This window comes from Gobio gobio (genome assembly GCF_949357685.1).
Source record: "Gobio gobio genome assembly, chromosome: 14".
Taxonomy (NCBI): domain Eukaryota; kingdom Metazoa; phylum Chordata; class Actinopteri; order Cypriniformes; family Gobionidae; genus Gobio; species Gobio gobio.
Genome location: NC_137107.1, coordinates 30,119,493 through 30,143,709, shown reverse-complemented (window position 1 = coordinate 30,143,709; position 24,217 = coordinate 30,119,493). Strand labels below are relative to the sequence as shown.

Here is a 24,217-nt window from a genome sequence, read left to right as displayed (position 1 = left end):
ATAAAAGCATACTAGACAATAGTATGCAGAATGGAGATAATAGAGGTGATGCTTAGAGACCGGATTCCGGTTTATAGTTTAAAATCATCATGAACTACTATACAAATGGGTGACAAATTTCCAATATTTGAAGATAAAAGAAAGCACACTAATGATCAAAATTTAAGGATCAGTAAGATTTGTTTTGAAAGAAATTCATACTTTTAAGTGACAGTAAAGACATTTATAATGTCACAAAAAGAGGTTTTATTTTTTAATAAATGCTGTTCTTTTATTTTATACTTTCTATTCATCAAAGAGTCCTGAAAAAATTGCGGTTTCCACAAAAACATTAAGCAGCACAACCATTTACAACATTGATAATAAGAAATGCATCTTGAGCAACAAATCGGCATATTAGAATGATTTCTATAGGATCGTGTGACATTTAAGACTGGAATAATTAATTTACCATCACTGGAATAAATTACATTACCAAATAAATTGAAAATAGATATTCTAAATTGTAATAATATTTTGTGGTTTTTATCAAACAAGTGAGCATAAGAAACTTTTTTAAAAATATTTTTAAAAATCTTACCAACCCCAAACATTTGAACAGTGCTGTAGTTCTACTGTGTTCACCAAACAGTTTTCACAAATATTTGATATTGTAATTTAAGTCACAATTCAGACGTTATTTGAAACCAACAAAGCCACAGCTAGAGCAAACAAACATTTGTGTAATTGTAGTTTTGGCTCAAAAACCTTATATAGTCACTGAGATACAGATCTTGTGTCAACTTCCCCATGTGAACACTCGTCCTGCTCTACCCTATTTGAAAACCTCCATCCGATATCCAAATATCTAAATAATTATAAATATGTAACTAGATGAATAATCACTATCTCAGGGCTGCTGCACATAGCACATGACACAACACAGCTCAAGGTCTTCCTAAAAAAAAACACTTTCAAATATGTATAAATGATAAATAAATTATTTTAGACCAACAATTATGTTTTTTAGATCGGTAGACATTTGTACCACATCCTGTTCAAAGGACAGATAGGCTCAGTTGCAAACAGTTTCTCCATTTAAAAGCATGAAGTATTTGCCTTTTTGTTACTCTCTTTGGAGCTCCTTTTTGCCCTGAAAGGCCATTTCACCACAGAGAATCTCTGAGTGGCACGTATTCATGAAAATACAAACATCCAGAGGGCATACGAGCCGTTCTAAGAGTCTAATGGCAGCAACATCTCAAGGCAATGTCAATTTTATCTATCTTTTGTGCAAGTCATTTCTACGGCCTTGTTTTCCGTTTATGGTGAGGGGAAAGGATGATTGTGTGAATGTAGAGACTGGGTTGGGATGTGCCACAACTGACACATAAATAATGGAGGAACGAGTGAAGCATCTGTGCCTTTACAAAAATCCACCATATTGTCATGCAAGACATCGTTTTACAATTTATCACTGAATACTGGGACATTCAGTCTTTATAAATGATCACTGGCAAAAACTAGACAACATACTTGAATAATGGCATAAAAAAATTAATTGTTAATCAGTATTTTTGTCTTGTTTCGTTAAATAATAATGTTATGTAATAAAACATTTAATAAATATGCATTTGTTTTTTATAATTAATAAATACAAACAATCTATAAAAAAAATCATATAAAATTATATTTATGATAAATACCTGTCAAATTTATGCTTAAAAGTAGAAGACAAAGAAGAAGAAATTAACACAATTCAATTTCTCTGAAAAAAAATACTATTTTTGTTTACGTGAAACATCAATAAAACACCAATGTGTACAGGCTGGACTAGATGTTTTCGTCATGAGAAACAAGAGATCTGCTTCTAGTGTTTACCGCATGAGACTGCCCTGATGACCCATGCTTGTGCACTTAGGTTAGCCAATCATAAAAGAGATCATTTAAATATTACATACAAAGTCTTGAAGGTAAAGTAGTAAAACAAGGCTGTTAAAATCTAACGGTAGGAGACAGGGGGAAATAGCCATGAAAAATAAATGTTTACTAGCATTGCAACTGCTCTTCAGGGAAACAAAATTGCAATAAAAGTACAGAATATCATTGCTTTAAATGATGCTTAACACATATGGAACATCTTGATCTTATTACCCCGCCAATACAAGAACCTGCAACCACAGCGCACCGGCTAAACATTACCTAAGAAATATGATGATATACAGTATTTGCAATACTAATATGTTGTTTCAATGCATAAGGTGCTGCAACACTGCAAAAGGAGCAATTGTGCATCACAAAAGTAAACCTCTGGTTTATTCCAAAAAGGTAGCAAATCTGGTCAATTGATATGCTTTTATCTATGTTTGTTGTTTAAATAGAGAGAGAAATGTTTCATTCTATAGAAAGAATATTAGTTAAACCAGCAAGAATGTGCAGGATCCATTTCTAGTGCAGCAGAGTATGAGGCAGAATAGGTGTTGGCGAGAAGAGGAAAATTTGTGGACACTGTCCTGCTCTGTCTTGACATTGAATGACTTACTCCCAAATGTGCCCTGTCATGAATCAGCACTTTAGGAGCTATTAAACTGTCACACACGTAAGCAACTGCACTACCACACACACGTTGGGTTTTCGTGTTTTATGGGGACTTTCCATATACATAATTATTTTTTTACTGTGCAAACTGTATATTCTATCCCCCAAATCTACACATCACAGAAAACTTCCTGCATTTTTAGATTTTCAAAAAACATCACTTAGTAAACATCACATTGGCTGTTTTCCTCATGGGGACCAAAAAATGTCCCCACATGACAAGGATTTCGGATATTGCCATCTCTGTGGTGACATTTCGTCCCCATAACGTAGGGTATACCTGAACCCCACACACACACAAACACAATTTAAAAGCACAAATATTCCACTTAATTGCTTCAGATAAACTGTCACAGCAACCAGAAACGCAACCATGCGTTATTATCAAGAGGAGAGGCTGTCACACAACACAAGCACACACACAGAAACATGCTTACATCACTTCCTAGTCCCTCTGTCAGCATGCAGAGTGAGTGTATGACATATGTCTCACACGGCATGACTGTTTTCCCAACAGAATGTAAAAATGTAGACTTTACACTCACACATACCCACACATACAAAGAGAAGCGAGCTTGGACTGAATCATTTCACTCAGCTACAAAGATGCCAGGCCACCTACACACTTACAGAGATCAGAAGTGTGTGAAGACCTGCTAAAAAGACCAGCACTCTGTCTATCTATCTACAGTGCCCTCCACTAATATTAACATCCTTGGTATGTGTAAAGGCGGCTGTGAAAATAAATCTGCATTGGTTATCCTTTTGATCTTTCATTCAAAATTCACACAAAATTCTAACTTTTCATTGAAGTAAAACAAATGAAAGTGGGGGGGAAACTCACACTATGAAATAAATGTTTGAGAAACACATGTTGGCCCCCCTAGAAATTCTTATGAGTAAAATATCTCCCTATATACCCATTCATATGTGCATTTCAGCACACCAGGGTGACTAGGAGCATGACAGCCATGACTTGCTGTTCCACAGGAATATAAATATGAGGAAACACAAAGGCCAAATTCCCTTAATCATTCATCACAACGAGTAAAACCAAAGAATAAAGTTCTGATGTGCAGCAAAAGATTGTTGACCTTCACAAAATAGAAAGTGGCTTTAAGAAAATAGCTATGGCATTGAAAATCCCCATTTCCACCATCAGGGCAATAATTAAGAAGTTCCAATCAACTAAAGATGTTACGAATCTGCCTGGAAGAGGACATGATTTTATATCGTCCTACATGCACAGTGAGGAGGAGAGTTTGAGTGGCCCTCAAGAAACTCTTGAGACTCTCCAAGGATCACAGCTGGAGTTAGTTGAGTCTTGGGGTCAGAAAACCTAAAAGCATTTATCAAAGCACCTACATCACCACATTCTGTGGTACACAGAATCTCTTAAATTATAACTTACATTTAGAAGGACATACTGTTACTTCATCTGCTACAGTTAAAGATCTGGGTGTTATATTAGACAGCAACCTGTCTTTTAAAAATCATATTTCAAATACTACAAAAACAGCCTTCTTCCACCTCAGAAACATCGCTAAGCTATGAAACATGCTATCTGTCTCTGATGCAGAAAAGTTAGTTCATGCATTTATGACCTCTAGACTAGATTACTGTAATGCACTACTAGCTGGCTGTCCTGCCTCCTCAATAAACAAGCTACAATTAGTCCAAAATGCAGCTACTTACTAGGTCAAGAAAATATGATCACATAACACCAATTCTAACATCTCTACACTGGTTACCTGTTAAGTTTCATATCAATTATAAAGTATTGCTACTGACCTATAGGCACTAAATGGTTTAGCTCCTGTGTATTTAACTGATAGTTTATCGCCTTATAACCCATCACGATCTTTAAGATCACTAAACTCTGGGCTTCCGGTAATACCGAGGATATCTAAGTCAACTAAAGGAGGGAGAACGTTTTCATATTTGGCACCTAAACTATGGAATAGCCTTCCTAATAATGTTTGGGGCTCAGATTCACTCCTCCAGTTTAAATCTAGATTAAAGACTCATCTCTTTAGCCAGGCATACACATGATGCTTCTCCTAACCTTGTACTCAATAGTTATATCAATGTACATGATTGTCTTTGCTTAATGCTTTGAACAGCAGCTACACTAATTATTTTTCTGTTCTGTTTTTATCTCGGGACGCCCATCCCGAGGTAACTAGAGAATCCGTCAGCTCCAGTCTGGATCCAGCTTCTCGTAAAGACTTCAGATGACCATCACCTGTGAAGAGACGACTCAACTCCTGCGAGGACTTCAGATGACGCAGCTCTGCATCAACACGCACTCATGCTCATCTATATACCTATTCATTAACAAACTGTATTCTTACTTCTATGCCATAGCTATTATATTGATTAATAATAGATAGTTAGCTAATCTGTGTGCTTGTATATGTGCAATTCTGAAATGCATAACGTACAAATCAATTAAATTGTAATGTAGATGCATTTTCTGTGAAGCTGCTTTGAAACGATATGCATTGTGAAAAGCGCTATACAAATACATTTGAATTGAATTGGGAGGAGGGTAACAAGAAAAATCCTTGCTCATCCAAAAAACAAACTCCAGCATATTCAATTGTCAGACACGATTGGAACTTCAAAAGGGACCTGGTTCTACGGTCAGATGAAGAAAAAAAAAAAAGAGCTTTTTGGCAGCAAACCTACCAGTTACAACAGGGATAAAAAAGTACCCCATGCTTACGGTTAAATATACTGCTTTTTAATGTTGTGGGCCTATTTTTTTGCTGGAGGTCCTGGATATCCAACCCGATCTCACAGCAATTCGTACATATTTTACGAGGTGGCTAATTCGTACAAATTTGTATCGACCTCACTCGTACGAATGTGTACGATTTTTGCTAATTCGTACGTATTTGACGAGTTTCCAAGAGTTCACAAATTCGTATGAATTCGTAAGAATGACCTACCTGAAACCCCGCCCCTAAACCTACCCGTCACTGGGGTTTAGACAAAACTTACAAATTCGTACGTTTGAGGTCGTACAAATTCGTACGAATTAGCCACCTAGTAAAATATGTACGAATTGGTCGTGAGATAGCGTTGGGATATCTTGTTCAGATACATGGTATCATGGATTCTAGCAAATACCAACAGATAAAAATCTAAACCTGACAGCTTCTGCTAGAAATCTTATAATGGGCCGTGTTTGGATCTTCCATCAGGACAATGATCCAAAACAAACATCAAAATCAACACAAAAATGTGTCACTGAGCATAAAATGAAGCTTCTGCCATGGCCAAACACATCAGGCATTATAGAAGAAGACTCAGAGCTGTTATCTTGGGGAAACTTTGCAATAATTGGGGCCGAATAATTGTGGCCAGTTTTAGAGAATAACATTTATTTAATAATGAGATTTTCCAGCCACTTTCAATTGTTTACTTCAATGAAAGGTTCGAATTTTGTGAATTTTTTGAATGAGAGATCAAAAGGATAAACAATGCAGATTTATTTGCACAGCCGCCTTTGCTCATATTTACCAAGGGTGCAATATTAGTGGAGGGTATTGTGTCTGTCTGTCTATCTATCAGGACTATAAGTAGTAAAATATTTCAAAACCTTCAAACAAGGCTTTGTAAAGTCAACATTTAACGTGCGTCTTGACTAACTTGGCTTTTCTAGTTAATAATTACAGTTATACTAAATAATTACATTTTCAATTCAAAACTGTGAAATTTCATAAAAATATTGAGTAGTTTGCATCACTGGATATTACTGTCGGTCGCTGAACATTTCTATCGTAAAACAGTTGTCAAATATGAACTGTTTAGCTACTTACATCTTACGACGCACTCTTTCACTCTTGCATCCTGTTGGCTACAGTTCAAATACAATGCAAATTCAGGGATCAAATTGGAATTTAAATGGTGTTTTAAATTCTGTATGTGCACAACCCTGTAACCAGCACTTCAGCATCCAAAAAAAAAACATTTTCTGGGACAACCAGTGTCCCATGCTAGGGACACGTGTGAAAAACACAAAATTTTCTAGTTGGTCCAGGTTGGTTTATGCTAGTTAGAGCTGGTATAGTGCTTCCCAAGCTGGGGACCAGCAAACCAATTTCCCAACACATGCTGGTGACCAGCAATAATGGATTTTTGTGGATTTTCAAGTCTGTCCATGTGTTTTTTATTGCATGGTCCTCTCAGCCTCTGCTTGAAGAAGGATAGGTAGTGCTATGTTAGTGCCTTCAGAAATGAGCTAGCAGCACTAGATGAAGGTGCGGCCAGCTCAGTCTGATGGATGGGGACAGAGTGTGCGTGTTGTGGCTTATTTATACCTTCCTAGTATTTTAACATTTCACACTTCACCTTTAGTTGAAATAACACAATTAGCCATGCCCAGAAGTCAAAAACTCAAATAGAGAGCAGTGCTATAATTCAGTTTGATTCACAAGTCATGATGCAGTTGTCAAGTGTTCAGCACGGCACTATGTGAGAGATGAAAGGACAGGATTAGTGGAGAAACACAGGATCGGCCACTGTCTGTATATGAGGTAACGCCAGCAGGTCACCACTAAAACCTCAGTGGGGTTCTGATGCTGTGCTCGCAGGGGATTGTGTCACTCCAGTCAGAGGTCACACTCACACAGAGCGACACAGGTCACACAAATGCCACAATCTGAATCAGGCTTGTGCATGTTTGAATTGACATTTTTTGAGTTTACACATCCAAAACGATAGCTCAGATGCATAACAGCATTGAGAATTGATTAATTTTCAGTGAATCAGTTCGTTCAGCTAAAAAAACCCAAATGCAAGAAATTAGCAACAGATCATAAATATCTTACACTGTAAACCCTAACGCTCAAAATACTTAATTGGTTTGAGTAGGACAAACTTAAATTAAACAAATGAGTTCAGTTAATTTAATTGTTATGAGTATTTAGAACTTTCTTTTTCATATGAGTTCACAGCACTGACATATTTCAAGTCAACTGAACGGTTTCATAGTTTTTAGTTTTATGAACTAATTTCCTTTAATTTAGACTAACTTAAGTTTAACTGAAACTGGGCTGGGATATTTTATTTCCCAGCTTGTTTTGCCCTTGGCACACGAAAGGGAGAGTAAGTAATGGTAAGGGAGATATAGTAGTGTTTAATGTTTAGCCATGCTGCTTGGTTTGAGAGCAGGTAAGTTGCATGTTTTAAGTTGCTCTAGGCATTCAGTAAGTGCTATTCCGTGTTATTTTTAACATTAATTTGTTATAGCTAGCAAAATATTTCTTAACTTAAAAAAAAAATCTCATTCAACTTTTTTGACTTCTAACAACTTATTACAGTGAAGAACTCATTTGATTCGCAAGAACTAAATCTTTTATGTTAATTCTTGCTATCAAAATGTGTGAGTTCGCTAACTCAGTACTTCAAGTTAGGAGCAATTAACATGCATGAGTATTACAAAATCAAAACTTGATAGATTTTTTGAGTTAGACCAACTTATTTGGGTTTACAGTGTAGATGAATGAATAGATTATTTAAAAATAATTAAATATCCAGACATGCAGAGTATATTTTAGTGTGAATATTATATATTGCGTTATCTAACACATCTAAAAATTTGGGATCCAAAATCTAATTCAAACCTGGATATTAAAATAAAAAAATTAGGATTTTGACCATTTTAAAACAAAATAAACATTATGGCATAATATTTAACATTCTGCACTTTTTCCAGGTCATTAATCATTTAGCAAATTTGTGACACTGATCATGTGACCACTTACAAAAGGTCAGAATTTCTTCTAAGATACTCTTTGGATCATCTCAAATTGTGCTGGAGAACATCATCAGGTTTTACTAGGGCTGCTCGATTATGGAAAAAATCATAATCACGATTATTTTGGTCAATATTGAAATCACGATTATGTAACACGATTATTTCACATGACTTTGGGAATGTGTTGTATTTATTAAAAATACACCTTTCAACAATTCAATTGAAATTGTAACATTTGTTGTACTTTTTGAACTATTAAAATAAATAATATAACATATATTCAAATCAAAGTATAAAAGTATTCACGTAAAAATGATAATCACAAATAAATAAGATAAACAATATGGTTCGGCTAGATATGCTTTTCAGGTACGTCTAACATTAGTTTTCAGGTACAGAAATGTCTCAAATGTAAAATAACATTGCATATTTGAGTGCATAAATTAAAGATTAATCCTATTAAACTTACAAAAGCTATTCAATCCGGATCGGATATGCGTCGTCTTTCTCGACTGTATAAAGTTCACTTAAGGCATATACAGACTATGTCTGCTAGAATACTCATCAAGATGGACATGTTGACATACGTTTTGTGTGAGTTTGTCCGTTCAAGAGCAAGACTTGAAAGAGAACTCAATATTTGCGCGCTGAGAGACGTGTGCGCGCTCTCGGATGATACATTATCAGATAGATACATTTTCTCACAGCGCGCGGCTTCTCATTCGCGTCTTCTGGCACTAAACCCGGGTGACGACGGTGAAAACGACTGGTCATATTCTAACATATGGCAGCACTCGCATGCATTGCAAAAAGTTTACAAAGAGAGAATTATTTGAAAAATATGAGGGGGAAAAAGGACGTTTACACGGCACCCCTGCTCTCGTCAGTTTTTGTTTCTTTATTAGATTGTCATAGGTCACTCTGTTTAATTTTCAAGTGGTTAAACAAATTCGTGGTGTTCTCTTGCGTTGCAGACACTACTTGTAGCAAATCTTGCACGTAACATGTTTTTGCTCGTCGTCTGATTCCTCGAAGCCAAACTGTTCCCAGACAACGGAGTTGGTTTTGCCTTTTTTGCTCACCAAACGCTGCTGTAACTGCCCTCCTTCTGCCATCTTTACTCGCGCAGAGTTTTTAAATTCCAGCGGATGATATGCACACGAGACTCCCGATCTGAGAGAGATTGTGGCTTCGGGAGGGGCGGATGAGCGCATGCGCGTTTCATTCAGAACGCAAGGCAAAATAATCGTTTTTTCTCGATTGTACTATTTTGGTGATCGTTGGGAGGCAAAATCGAAATCGAAATCGAAATTCGATTAATTGCACAGCCCTAGGTTTTACACAAGAGTAGATTTTAAGTTTCACAAATATATTAAATGTTAAAAATCAAGACTTCTGGACACCATTAGTTCACATGGTCATAATCTGACCAGACACACACTATAAGCACCATAAACGTCTCATCGTCAGTCCTCTGCAATATCTCACTTCTTCAGGCCCTAGCGCTGGAATGAGTCACCCCCTCTGGTTACTCTATTTTCCTTCATTACACGCTCTTCTCATGATGAGACTTCCTCCCAGGCTACCATGGTCAAGGGCTAAATTAGATAAAAGCATAAGTTTAATATGAAAGAAAATTTGAGGGAATTAGTGGCTAGAAGAAAGCAGGGAGCTCACTGAAAAGGCCATCTGAGCCGCGAAGAAGCTCTGGGTGAGTCAGAGCGCGAGAGAAATGCTGACTGAGACCTGAGCCAGATACACAATCATTATCCTACAACAGGACTCACAACAACTGCCAAACACCCCAGGCCTACTGTGCCAGCCACATTCGTGCATGGGAATGAGAACTCTGAAAGATAAGAGTTTAGTGAGACACTAAGCTGAAATGATCCACTAAGGGAAGCCATGAAAACCACATAAATGTCATGAATGCTGGAAAGGTATATGAAGAACAATTGGCAATAATAGCAGGTGTACAAGCTGAAAAGACCACCTTTGCTGATCACAAACATATGTTGTGTTTTAGATGGAGCTGGTTTCCCCCTCCAAGCTGGTTAAACAGTTTTACCAGAAAGACAATCAATTTTACCAGTTAATGTTTGCTGGTGAACAGCATGGTTATCCACCAGCTAAACCAGCACTAGCCACCAAATAAGCATAGAAGTTCATCTAGAAGATCTGAGCTGTTTTTTTTATTTTCATCCCTTTCACGTGTGAACGTTTTTAAAGGCAACGTTATTTTAGATCGTTTCAATGGCGACGCATCATGCTTGTCACGTGACTCACCATTGCCAAAAGAGCACTGTATGACAGATGTATCACTTTTACTTCGTTTTCCGGATCTAGGCAGGTGGAGCTGGGGATGGTGTAGGGTTTTAGAGGAACTCTGATAGAGTGCTGCAGGACTAGCCTACATCAAACACTAAACCAGAATATTTGAAAGTTTATCAAGCAATCTCAATGGCTGCAGGATAAGCAGAGGCAGATTGTGCCATGACATAATAATGTGATTGCTTGCAGATTGTGGATAAAGGACTTATCAGTCATGCAGAGTTGCATGACTGAACTAAATAAATATTTGCAATTATGAGAAGTATAAGAAGTATAAATTGGGAGATATAGTCAAAATTACAGGAAAGAAATTCAAATTCGCAATTTTTGAGAAATAATGCTGAAACTGTGATATACACTCACCTAAAGGATTATTAGGAACACCATACTAATACTGTGTTTGACCCCCTTTGGCCTTCAGAACTGCTTTAATTCTATGTGGCATTGATTCAACAAGGTGCTGAAAGCATTCTTTAGAAATGACGGCCCATATTGACAGGATAGCATCTTGCAGTTGATGGAGATTTGTGGGATGCACATCCAGGGCACAAAGCTCCCGTTCCACCACATCCCAAAGATGCTCTATTGGGTTGAGATCTGGTGACTGTGGGGGCCATTTTAGTACATTGTCATGTTCAAGAAACCAATTTGAAATGATTCGAGCTTTGTGACATGGTGCATTATCCTGCTGGAAGTAGCCATCAGAGGATGGGTACATGGTGGTCATAAAGGGATGGACATGGTCAGAAACAATGCTCAGGTAGGCCGTGGCATTTAAACGATGCCCAATTGCCACTAAGGGGCCTAAAGTGTGCCAAGAAAACATCCCCCACACCATTAAACCACCACCACCACCAGCCTGCACAGCGGTAACAAGGCATGATGGATCCATGTTCTCATTCTGTTTACGCCAAATTCTGACTCTACCATCTGAATGTCTCAACAGAAATCGAGACTCATCAGACCAGGCAACATTTTTCCAGTCTTCAACTGTCCAATTTTGGTGAGCTCGTGCAAATTGTAGCCTCTTTTTCCTATTTATAGTGGAGATGAGTGGTACCCGGTGGGGTCTTCTGCTGTTATAGCCCATCCGCCTCAAGGTTGTGCGTGTTGTGGCTTCACAAATGCTTTGCTGCATACCTCGGTTGTAACGAGTGGTTATTTCAGTCAAAGTTGCTCTTCTATCAGCTTGAATCAGTCGGCCCATTCTCCTCTGACCTCTAGCATCAACAAGGCATTTTCGCCCATAGGACTGCCGCATACTGGATGTTTTTCCCTTTTCACACCATTCTTTGTAAACCCTAGAAATGGTTGTGCGTGAAAATCCCAGTAAATGAGCAGATTGTGAAATACTCAGACCGGCCCGTCTGGCACCAACAACCATGGCACGCTCAAAATTGCTTAAATCACCTTTCTTTCCCATTCTGACATTCAGTTTGGAGTTCAGGAGATTGTCTTGACCAGGACCACACCCCTAAATGCATTGAAGCAACTGCCATGTGATTGGTTGATTAGATAATTGCATTAATGAAAAATTTAACAGGTGTTCCTAATAATCCTTTAGGTGAGTGTACAGTATGACGTAGAGCCCTGCGTGAGACTGTTTTCTTAATCCCACTCCTGCTGAATTTCTGACCATTACAGAATCAACACTCACGTGAATGTGCACAAAAGTTTTATTTAACTAATCATGAACTTATAAGTGAATCAAACCGAAACAGAAATCATATGAAGCAATGGAAACGTACGAGTCAGTTAACCACCTATGTTTTTTGACCGCCCACTCCCACCCGTAGCAAAGGTAAATCCGCTTGCTCCCGCAAGATTTGCGTTAAATATCAAGCCACAGTGATGAAAAAAAAGTAAATTGTGAGAAATAACGTCACAATTAACTTTTTTTATAGGGTGGAAATGCACTTCCATACAGACCAGATGCCCTGCTATAAAAACACAAACCAGCTAAGCGCAAATCCCGACACAGACACCAATGAAAAGGCATAATCTCGACAGTGCACTTCTAGTTCCAAAATCCATTTTTAGACTCTGGATATTCCCTTATTCATTTCAGGCACTGCGTTTGTTTCCTTCTCTAACCTGAGAAAGTGTAGTGAGGGGGTTGCTGAAGTGTTGAACACCTGAGGGTCGTGTTTGTCACTTTCACCTTCCTGTTTTTCTCAAGGGCCCACTGTGCCCGCTGTACTACCCTCTGCCAAAAACAGCTGAGTCAGAGAGGGGAAGATGGATTGTGTAGGCATGTGTGTGCATCCATGTGTGCAATGCATAAAAGCGTGTTTGGGTGTGTGTGCATGTTTTTGCCTTGACACCATAAGAAATACTACAGGGGCAGTCTGGTGCTGGTGCATTTGCCTGCAGCTCTGCACTGCATCCTTGTGCCTGAAGCTCTCAGCCAGATGATACCAACGCTGAGGCAAATGAGACGGTCCATAAAGTAAGAGCTCTGTAAGTCACACTGCAAAATACTGTCAGTTGGGAGCATCAATAATCTTTAATAGATGCAATGTCGAGAGATTGATGGGAGGGTGGAAGGCCAGTGGGAGGGAGGGAACAAGAGAGCTAAAGGAACATGCAGATGCACCAGAAGGTCATTCAGAGGAAGATCTACCATCCCTGAGAGCAGGAAGTGAACAAAAAATAAATGCTTAACACAGATCAAATATACCAGGTTATGTTTCTGATTATGTAAATGCAAGATTCTTTTAGAAAGAAATAATTGACGAACAATTGGATTTGTATCCATTTCAGATCAAACCACATTACCACCGCCAATTTTCATCAAAATTATTTGAAATGAATCACAACAACAACATGCTAAGTATTTGAAAATGTGAGAAAACGAGTGTTTTGTATATTTTATACTGTAATCTTTTATACTGCATTTTCAGCAGTCATTACTGATTCTTCACAAATCATTCTAATAGGCTGATTTTCCGCTCAAGAATAATTTCTTCTTATTATCAATGTTGAAAACAAGTTGTGCTGCTTAATATTCTTGTGGAAACAGTGATAATTTTTTTCACTATTGTTTAATAAGTAGAAAGTTCAAAAGATCAGCATTTATTTGAAATATACTGTATAAATATGGGATTGGGACTGATGCAATTACTGAAGATTGCATCATTCCCAGTGCTCACAAAGTGGGAGTTTGCTACTGAGTTATTTTGGTGCAGTTCTTGTTTTCATGTTAACGGTGACTTCTCTGATTGGTGGATCCAAGAATTATGGTCGTTTCCCTATAGGATTTCTGAAATTAAACCTTTTAAAATAAGTAAAATGTATATTTTTAAGAATGAATATGAAACTAGTGGCTGTTACAGAAGTATATATCATTGCTTGTTTAACAACCTCAGAGCTCATGTTAGGTCTGTCCAGAAGAGTTATGGTTAAAAATCCATTAAGAAGAAAACAAATGGGATTTTTACTTTCAGAACCCGCTGGCTACACTCAAATGTAGTTACTCTATATTTTAAAATAACAACTTCCTCTTACAATCTCTTTCTCTAACTACATATTTCTCTCTCTTTATGCCTTTCTCCCATAAAAACATGAGAGACATGACTTCTGTTTCTATATGCTTTACTGACATCTCTCTCGTTTCGTGTTTTTGGTTGCTGATCTTCAGCATGGTGTGCTGGTAATTCAACACTGACTAGATTAACAGGCAAAATTTACATGGTCAACCAACTTCACCATAAAAACCATGCTGTTTGACTAGCACTGTCAGTTTTGCCAGTGGACAACATGGTTATATTAAACCATCACTATAACCAGCATAAATCAGTCTGGATCAGCATGAGATTCACACTTGTGCAACGAGTCAGAATAAATTACCCACACTAACCATTTTTACATTTCAAATGGTAAAATCCTTGTTGGTCCTGGATCAACAACATTAATCAACCAATCAGATTTTAGAATTAGAATTGAACAAGAGTCCTGTCAATATTATTTCCCTCCGATTTTAGATGTGATAAAATTTTAGAGATAGCATACACTAGGATTAAGGATTGAGGATGAGGATTATAGTGAGATTTACCTGACAAGAATGTTGTTCCAAAACAAAACAATATCTAGAAGCATTTCCTACTTGGTGAAATCATGGCCATCGTACTTTAATATTAGCCTGGCTCCGCCCTCCTACGTACTTCCGCTCAATTTTCATTTTCCTTCAGTACACTGTCTGGGATTGCGGTATATTCTCTGGTTTTCTCAGATCAAATTCTAACCGGTCCAATCAGCGAACAGAGGGAATGGCTGAGAACAATGACGTTGATGTTGTGCGCTAGTTTGAGATGACATGCGTCACGACCAAACGTTAGCGATTGGTTATGGCAGATCCAGAGTGTCTCTGGGCAGATCCAATAGTTTTAAACTTCAACAGAGTACCCACCTTTAAGGAAGTAAACGCTTGTCAATGGAGAGGGCCAGATTCTCTGAACAAATGAAATGTACAAGAGTCTGGTAGGACCAGGCTACTTTAATATGGCTGATATTAAAGAAATTCACAGTATATTTAATAACACAGTAAGAAATACAAAAGAGGAGTCAATATCCAACAAAGGCCTCATAACATCACACCACAAGCACACAGAGAACAGAGAGGAAATCATTACAGGCAGTGAAGGTGAATTCATCATCAGAGCCCAAGACACACATGACGCCCTCTATTTCTCCCACCAGACCTGCTTATTGCTCGTAATCAACTACTACTGTCAGGTTGCGCTCTTGTTATTGTATCTGCGGCCTATAAACACAGAGCCATATCGAGAACACAACAAATACAGCGCTGGCAAAATTACAGATCTTTCCTCTCTCTCCCTCCGTACTCCACTGAGGCACTGGACTGGAAAAGCCACACCATGCCCGTATAAATACTTCATCGCTGATTCAATTTTAAACCGTGGATGGAAAGAAAGGAAAAAAGATTGCTCCTTGAACTTCACTTTCCCTCCATTAGTGATTGCCTTCTTCCTCTTTTTTTACTCGGCATCTCCCTCTCTCATATGTACACACTCATGCATGAATGCTGTGTTTGGTAATGGAGTTACACAAACACTTATACATACACACCAGATATCGACATACACACACGCGCACACACAAGACATTTCCAGACTTTGATAATGGAACAGAGAGAGGACGGAGGGAATTTAAGCCATTGTATCTCACCGAGGTCATAAATAGCCGGAGGAAATATTATGTTTACATTCTGTCTGAAATCAGTCACAAGTTTGCATGCATCATTTGAACATCCACAGCTTGTTATTTCGCTGAAACTGGCTGTTTTGAGAACGAGCATGTGTCACCACAAAGAGGAAGGCCATTCGATTTATGACAAGATTTGAGCCGATAAGAAAGGGAAGTTCAAATTGTATCTAACATATCAAGACAGGCCTACAGGGATTAGTATAATTCTGCCAGACATATGACATTAATCTGGGAATATGAGAAAAAAACTGTTAACTTGTGTGGCTTAGGACCAGGCCTCTGTGGATGTCACAATCTTAGGATGGCATTATAGGCAGCTGGGGTAAATATTATATATCCAAGGCTCAGCCTGTTATTTTTGCACACTGAATTCAAAATAAAACTCCGTAGCATGTATGCTATATCACTGAATAAATCTATGTATATGAGCTTAGCCCTGCATATTGTTGAGCTATATATATATATATTATACTACACTGATCAAAATTGCAAACATTTAGTATGCATACTATATTTGTCAAGTATGACAACTATATGTATTTACAATGGATTTAAGATTTAGTTGCACACTACACCTACTTAGTATTCAAACTTCACAGATTTGCAGTTGACTATGAATGCAAGAAAAGCCTAAATGATTGATGACTGTGTATAAACTGCACACTTTAAAAAAAGTCTGAGCTGAAATATGTATTTGTTTCAGGCTAAAATACTTTAAGTATAGATACACTACAATTCAAAAGATTGAGGTCAAAAAGATTTTTTTAAATGTTTTTGAAATAATTCTGTTACACGTATCAAGACATTTACTTGATTCAAAACTACAGTAAAAACACTAATCTTGTGAAATATTAGAATTTAAAAGAGCTGTTTTCTATATTAATATACAGAATTTTAATATGTTTAGAAAACCATTCTAATGTAATGTTTTTGTGATAATATTTTTAGGATTATTTGATGAAAAGAACATTAAAAAGAAACACATTTATTTGAAATAGAATATATATAAAAAAGAGACTGGGTGATCTTATAATATACTTTCGAATGGTAGTGTAACTGTAAATTACAAAGCACTAAAAGCAAACTCAAAGTATCTAAAAATCGTAACAGATTTAGCTTGTGATGAACCTGCAGAAAATTAAAAAAAATATGTGTTGTGTAACAGTTTACATGCATTTTTGTTTCATAGTTTTGCTCTGTATGCCACCAATAAAATTAAAATGAAACAATCATTTTGTTCATTTTCATCAAATTCAAAGATGAATTTGAAGTTCAGACTTTCAGCTCTAATTCAAGGGGTTGAGCGAAAATATAAAGTAAAAAGTTTAGGAATTTCAACCATTTTTATACATAGTCCCCCCATTTTCAGGGGCTCAAACTGGACAAATGAATATAATCATAAATAAAATGTTCATTTTTAATATTTTGTTGAGAATCCTTTGCAGGCAATGACTGCCTGAAGTCTGGAAGCCATTGAAATTACCAAAGACTGGGTTTCCTCCTTTCTGATGCTTTGCCAGGCTTCAGCTATCTTCAGTTTTTGTTTGTTTGTGGGTCTTTCTGCCTTTAGTTTTGCCTTGAGCAAGTGAAACGCAAGCTCGATCGGGTTGAGATCAGGTGATTGACTCGGCCATTGCAGAATATTCCACTTCTTTTCCTTAAAAAAATCCTGGGTTGCTTTTGCAGTGTGTTTTGAATCCTTGTCCATCTGTACCGTGAAGCACCGTCCAATCGACTTTGCTGCATTTTGGCTGAATTTGGGCAGACAGTATATCCCTATGCACTTCATAATTCATCCGGCTGCTTCTGTTTTCTGTCACATCATCAATAAGCACCAGTGATCCGGTGCCACTGGAAGCCATGCATGCCCATGCCATCACACTGCCTCCACTGTGTTTTACAGATGATGTTGTATGCTTTGGATCATGAGCTGTTCCAAGCCTTCTCCATACTTTTTTCTTTCCGTCATTCTGGTACAGTTTGATCTTAGTTTAATCCATCCAAAGAATGCTTTTCCAGAACTGGTCAGGCTTTTTAAAGTTGTTTTAAGTCTAACCTAGCCTTTCAATTTTAAAGCCTTATGAATGGTTTGCACCTTGTGTTGAACCCTCTGTATTTGCTCTCGTGGAGTCTTCTCTTGATTGTAGACTTCGACAATGCCTACCACCTGGAGAGTGTCCTTCACTTGGCTGGATGTTGTGAATTGGTTTTTCTTTACCGTGAAGAGGATCCTGCAATCGTCTACCACTATTATCTTCTGTGGACGTCCAGGCCTTTTTATGTTGCTGAGCTAACCAGTGCATTTTTTTTTTCTCAGAATGTACCAAAAACAAAGTGTTGATTTGGCCACTCCTAATGTTCCTGCTATCTCTCTGAAGGAATAGCCCACACCTGTCCATGAAACGGCTTATGAGTCAACTGTCCAATTATTTTTGGTCCTTTGAAAAAGGTTGCAGGGTGGCGGCTACTTTTGTCAGCGGCTACTGAGAGTGTGCACTTTACGCCCATATCATATACTATATTATATATATATATACACCGATCAGGCATAACATTATGACAGGTGAAATTAATAACACTGATTATCTCTTCATCACGGCACCTGGGGCCGGTTGCATAAACCATTAAGACTAGTCTTACAAGTTAGACATACATTTTTTTTCTTAAAGACTGTTCATAATTTTTTTAAATCAGTTACATAAAAACATAAACTGGCCTAATTTGATACGAAAAGTAAGACTGAATGCCACTTGCCTAACTGCAAGTGGCTCATACTAGATCTTAAGACACTGTCTTAACATAATGGCTTAGTTTATGCAACTGGCCCCTGTTAGTGGGTGGGATATATTAGACAGCAAGTGAACATTTTGTCCTCAAAGTTGATGTGTTAGAAGCAGGAAAAATGGGCAAGCGTAAGGATTTGAGGGTGTTTGACAAGGGCCAAATTGTGATGGCTAGACGACTGGGTTCGAGCATCTGTGGGATGTACTGAACAAACAAGTACGATCCATGGAGGCCCCACCTCATAACTTACGGGACCTAAAGGATCTGCTGCTAACATCTTGGTGCCAGATACCACAGCACCCCTTCAGGGGTCTAGTGGAGTCCATGCCTCAATGGGTCAGGGCTGTTTTGGAAGAAAAATGGGGACCAACACAATATCAGGAAGGTGGCCATAATGTTTATGTTTGATTATTAATGCAAGAAAAGCCTAAATGATTGGTGGTTGTGTTGATTGGTGGTTGTGTATTTAACTGCACACTTTGAAAATGTTAAAGTAGTATTACAGTTGTTACAGATCACAGAAAGTTACTGAAACAATAACAGTCAATTAGCTTGTCTCATAATTAGACATGTGCCGGTATACGGTAATACCATATACCGCAATAATGAACATGCACAATATTGTTATCGTGGGCACTTTAAAAAAACGTGAATAATTATTTCTTATGAATTATTCCGATTTTTAGAATGCATATTAAGAATACTTTACCCATCAACCGTTTTAAATGAACAATACAAAGAGGAACGCGCACTTATGTAAACAAACCCAACCTGCATGAGCCTAGCACATGGCGGAATGAGTGAGGGAGATAGGCGTTTCTCAATGTCAAGGAAGGATCCTCGGAAGCCAGAATTCCGAGGATGCTACGTCATCGACGTCCGTCGAAGGACTGTTCCAACGTCGAGGATCCTCGGAATTTCAAACAAGGTCGGAGTCCTTCGTTCGAAAAATATGCCATATACAGGAAAGGATGCATACGAGTAGACTTCGCGCTCTCAAATCACCCACAATCCTATGCTCGCAGCTTTGCTATCTTGTTAAAAAAATACAAATATCGGACGTTGGCGGAGTCGGAGCGTTAACGGGGCAATATGCTTTCAAGTGTAAGTATTTACGTTACCAAACATTTGTTAAAACCGTAGTAAATATAAGTAAAGTTTAACGTTTAAATGCCAGTACAAATTACTACCGTATTGATATTATACAAATTACGTTATTGATGGCTAACGGACCTTTTCACTGACTTAATGACGTGCACTTGCTAGCCTGTTCCATTTACGTGTTCTCCGAATGCTAAAGAGGAGCCTCGCCAAGCCTCTGAAGGAAGTGACTTGGAAGGACTAGTCCTGCAGAGGAAGTATCCTTGACATTGAGAAACACCTACTGAATGAAAACACATTCACTCTCTGACAGCAGAGGGCGCTGATGGAACAGCAGAAATGCAGCCATTTCCCCGGTAACCCTCGTAAACAAAACGATACGGTGCTCATCACATAACCTAATACTTAAAGACTTAAGGCTATTCATTTTCAAACTTAAACATTTTATATTTTAATCTGGACTAAATTACATGCCCTAGATATTGTTTGAATGTGTTCTGATTGTTGTTCAGTCACACACTTTACAATAAGGCTCTATTAAGTAACATTAGTTCATTCATTAACAAACTGACAATGCCAAATACTTCTAAAGCATGTATTAATCTTAGTTAAATGTAAATTTCAGCATTTAATAACATTATTAAAATCAAAAGTTGTAACTGTATTATTTAACGGACCTGAGTTAACATTAACTAACAGTTGCTTTTTAAACTAACATTATCAAATAATAACAACTGTAAAAATGTAGCTATTCGCTCTTTGCTAATGTTAAGGCTTTAACTAGTGAGACCTTATTGTAAAGTGTTACCTATTGTTCTTTATAATTCTTTAGCACTTTATTCTGTTTTAAATATTTCTTTACTTTATACATTTTTGTGCATTGCTTTATTGTATTTAAATGTTCGGTTCTTTTTTTTATAAGAAAGTTTTTAAACCTGTTATAGTATGACAACACTTTTTTTGTAACGAATTTCAATATCGTGCTAATACCGTATACCGCGATAAAAGGTTCAGCAATTAACCGCAACATGAAAATTTGATACCGGCACATGCCTATTAATAATGGGAGCAGAGAACTGTCAATTATGCAACTTATTTAGGTAAACTAAAGAAAGTTCTGTTCAGAAATTCATTTTTATTCATAAATCATTGCTGGGAGAACTGTGAGTGCTAAGACCATGTCAATCACTAACCCTCAACATTAACCTTTCAGTACTGAGATGTGTATCGTGAGCATCATCAACACAATTCTCTTGAAACCTCAAGGATCATCTGTTGCATCACAGAATACAAGTTTTCAGCATTTGGAAGACGGAATGATCTAATAAGCGATAACATGCATGTATAAGGGCAAGACAGCTGGGGAGACTCTGAGCATGACAAATAAATTAGGATCAGAGTAACAGAGCTGCTTGAGTTGTTTCAACTTCAAGCGCAAGACAGATGAGAATTGCCCCACCCACATCTGTCGATAACACTGCTACAAAGGCGAGATGCTGAGTATGCATGCATGCAAGCAGGCAGCACGTGTAGGGAACACATCTCATGCTCTCTTCCTCTCCGTTGTCCCTGCAAGGACATTATTGGTAAGCTATTTCATCCATGTTGTCCATAAGGGACCATACGTGAGGAGCATTATATAGCATTATATAGACCAGCGGCCATAGCCATATCCAGAACCAATTTCTGGATATATGCTGTCAATTTAATCAGGGTTGTGTAATCGTAGCTAATGGGCTCCTTGTCTATAATGTGTGAGACAAAGCACTTTGAGTCTAATGGATGCTGCTCTGTCATGTGCAAGGAATGTCAATATTTCTGCGCAATATGACTGGAACTGGGACTGGGACTGGAACTACAATAGAAAAAAAAGCAAGGAAGGAGTTTGAACTGAATAAGATTTCATGTAGTAAATAAAAAAATCACTGAGGAAATATAATCGTTTCTTGTGATTTACAGTTGAAATGGTGGTCATGTAATTCATATGTTTGTCATGAGCCTACCACTTGACCCTGGGGTCAGAAAAAATGTCAAACACAGATTTATAGAAGCAATCCTTCCAAACTGTCAAAGGTTAAAAAAGAAACTGAATCTGCAGTCTGTATGTAATGATCGGTACACATTGTACTGATTTTGGTCTGTCCCCGATGAAAGCAATTTCTGTGGTCATGCCTCTTAAACTGTGGTCCTTACAGTGAGAGAGGTTCACAGACGGCCGTTTTCACAACCTTGCAACGAAATAATAATATAATAATAAAAATAATTTTCTGACAGAAATTTAGCATGATTATCTCACAGTGCATTTGCTGCTACGACCTACGTCTACATGGCGTATTGATAAACATGGCATGCCGCTAAAAATGTAAAACTACTTACCTCAAGCTCCATTTGCAAAACTGGCATGCCAATTTGGCCTCTTTTCCCTAGCCATGACCACATCCATATTTTCCTCTTTCGCTTCCTCAATTGCCAAAGTGTGATTCATCTTGTTCTATTTGTTTACCACTAACGAATGCTGATGAAGTTTTATTCTTCTATTATAACTTGCATCATAGCTTATGATTCTATAGGTGTCATCATCATACAGTCTACATACGTGTCATTTAGTCATTTATGTGTCAGCATGATGTAACAACTAGAGGTCAAATGATATCAAACGGCAATAAATATGTGCATGTACCCGAGAGAAACATAAAATAATCAGGAACACATCTAATTTAATTTAAAAATAAAATATATACTCACTATAACACATTTTGTTATTTTGACTAGATAATCATAATGTTCTTTAAAAGAGAGCAAGAAAAGCTGTTTATATACACTCACCTAAAGGATTATTAGGAACACCTGTTCAATTTCTCATTAATGCAATTATCTAATCAACCAATCACATGGCAGTTGCTTCAATGCATTTAGGGGTGTGGTCCTGGTCAAGACAATCTCCTGAACTCCAAACTGAATGTCAGAATGGGAAAGAAAGGTGATTTAAGCAATTTTGAGCGTGGCATGGTTGTTGGTGCCAGACGGACCGGTCTGAGTATTTCACAATCTGCTCAGTTACTGGGATTTTCACGCACAACCATTTCTAGGGTTTACAAAGAATGGTGTGAAAAGGGAAAAACATCCAGTATGCGGCAGTCCTGTGGGCGAAAATGCCTTGTTGATGCTAGAGGTCAGAGGAGAATGGGCCGACTGATTCAAGCTGATAGAAGAGCAACTTTGACTGAAATAACCACTCGTTACAACCGAGGTATGCAGCAAAGCATTTGTGAAGCCACAACACGCACAACCTTGAGGCGGATTGGCTACAACAGCAAAAGACCCCACCGGGTACCACTCATCTCCACTACAAATAGGAAAAAGAGGCTACAATTTGCACAAGCTCACCAAAATTGGACAATTGAAGACTGGAAAAATGTTGCCTGGTCTGATGAGTCTCGATTTTTCTGTTGAGACATTCAGATGGTAGAGTCAGAATTTGGCGTAAACAGAATGAGAACATGGATCCATCATGCCTTGTTACCACTGTGCAGGCTGCTGGTGGTGGTGTAATGGTGTGGGGGATGTTTTCTTGGCACACTTTAGGCCCCTTAGTGCCAATTGGGCACCGTTTAAATGCCACGGCCTACCTGAGCACTGTTTCTGACCATGTCCATCCCTTTATGACCACCATGTACCCATCCTCTGATGGCTACTTCAAGCAGGATAATGCACCATGTCACAAAGCTCGAATCATTTCAAATTGGTTTCTTGAACATGACAATGAGTTCACTGTACTAAAATGGCCCCCACAGTCACCAGATCTCAACCCAATAGAGCATCTTTGGGATGTTGTGGAACGGGAGCTTCGTGCCCTGGATGTGCATCCCACAAATCTCCATCAACTGCAAGATGCTATCCTATCAATATGGGCCAACATTTCTAAAGAATGCTTTCAGCACCTTGTTGAATCAATGGCATGTAGAATTAAGGCAGTTCTGAAGGCGAAAGGGGGTCAAACACAGTATTAGTATGGTGTTCCTAATAATCCTTTAGGTGAGTGTACATATACATACCATTTCAACGTTATGGTAGCCTAGTCAGGCCCAGTTGAACAGGGGTGCTAGTGGGTGCTAAGCACCCTCAAACGACAGTGGACGACACTATAATAATATGCAATACTGAACAATTCAGATTTTTTCCTCCCATGTGGCACAGAACGGATATGACACACAAACGTGTAAGCAGGAAAAAAAAATTCTCAAATCAGTATTAGGCCTCATTCATATGCGGAAATTAATCTGATCTGAATCGGATACATGCATTTGCGCCAGCCATGTAAGCGGACAGATCGGATATTCCCCTGTCAATGCAAGTACATCATTGAAAAAGTGTTGGTGGTAAATGACGTCAACTCAGGTTGACACCGACAATGATCACATGACTCTTTTC

The 24,217-nt window shown here is 38.0% G+C and overlaps 1 protein-coding gene across 1 annotated transcript in view; it reads right to left on the bottom strand.

Moving 5' to 3' along the window:
- The window catches only part of ank1b (ankyrin 1, erythrocytic b), a gene marked incomplete at its 5' end in the record, with an annotated part of 95,545 nt that overhangs the window by 59,674 nt on the left and 11,654 nt on the right, over window positions 1-24,217 (bottom strand). The window lies entirely within an intron of this gene.